Here is a 1,487-nt window from a genome sequence, read left to right as displayed (position 1 = left end):
TTGTGATGGGCTAAGTATGGACACCCCTGCAGGGATTTGAACTTTTGAAATCCGTGCCCGCGGTTATGGGCAGATGGGAATTTGTTAATGTCCCATTGTAGAAAACCTGAAGTTGATCTTAAATTAAAATACACCAACCGCGTGTGTAACCGTGATGGTCTCTTCTAGGCGGAGTCCGGGAAGTGAACACGGTGTTGGAGTTATGCTTGACGTAGGTTGTTCTAGGATCACTTCTTGATCATAGATTCTCGACCGTGCTTTGCCTTCTCTTCTCGCTCTCATTTGCGTTGTTAGACACCAAATATGCTAGTCGCTTGCTGCAGCTCCACCTCATACATTTTACCCTTCCTATAAGCTTAAATAGTCTTGATCGCGAGGGTGTGAGGTTGCTGAGTCCCCGTGACTCACAGATATTTCCAAAACCAGCTTGCAGGTGCCAAGGTTACCGTGCAGATGACGCAACCAAGCTCAAGGAGGAGCTCGATGAAGATCTTGTCCTTTGTGTTGTTTCGTTCTAGTTGATCTGTAGTGGAGCCCCATTGGGGTCGATCGGGGACCGTGTCGCTTTTGGGGTAGTCTTCTTTTATTTTGGGTTCCGTAGTCGAACCTTGATTGTATCTGGTTGATGTAATGCTTTATTCATGTATTGTGTGAAGTGGCGATTGTAAGCCAACTATGTATCCTTTTCCCTTATGTATTACATGGGTTGTGTGAAGATTACCTCACTTGCGACATTGCTTTCCATACGGTTATGCCTCTAAGTCGTGCTTCGACGCGTGGGAGATATAGCCGCATCGAGGGCGTTACAAATTAGTAGTAGCGAGTGCAGAAAAGTTAGCAGCAGCGCCACAATAGTAGTAGCGCGTCCAGGCAAAGCGCGCTAGAGCTATTAGCAGTAGCGAGCTTCCACGAAGTGCGCTGCTGCTACACTTGTGTAGCAGTAGCGCGGGTGTGCACGCGCTACTGCTACAGGTTAGCTGTAGCGCCTTATTAGTAGCGCATGTCCCCGCGCTACTGCTAGCCTTTTCCCTAGTAGTGCATGTGGGTTGCTAGTAGTGTTGATTACATCTTGCAGTTGATGCTAGTTGATTTATTTAGTGGAAGATCATATGTTAAGATCTATTATGCTATTCGATACCCCTCTGATCTTGAGCATGAATATGTTATGTGAGTAGTTACTTTTGTTCTTGAGGACATGGGAGAAGTCTTGTCATAAGTAATCATGTGAATTCGGTATTCGTCCGATATTTTGATGATATGTATGTTGTTGATTCCCTTATTGATATTATGTGAACGTCAACTACATGACACTTCACCATCTTTGGGCTTAAGAAAATGCATTGTGAAGCAGTAATTAGATTATGGGTTGCTAGAGTGAGAGGAGATCAATACCTAGTTTATGCGCTACTCCGTAAGGGTCTGATTTGGACCCATATGTTTAATGATATGGTTAGATTTACCTTAATTCTTCTTTCGTAGTTGCGGAT

This window comes from Triticum aestivum, chromosome 3A (assembly GCF_018294505.1).
Source record: "Triticum aestivum cultivar Chinese Spring chromosome 3A, IWGSC CS RefSeq v2.1, whole genome shotgun sequence".
Classification (NCBI taxonomy): Eukaryota; Viridiplantae; Streptophyta; class Magnoliopsida; order Poales; family Poaceae; genus Triticum; species Triticum aestivum.
The sequence above is the reverse complement of the archived record's forward strand: the minus strand, read 5'-3'. Positions refer to the sequence as shown.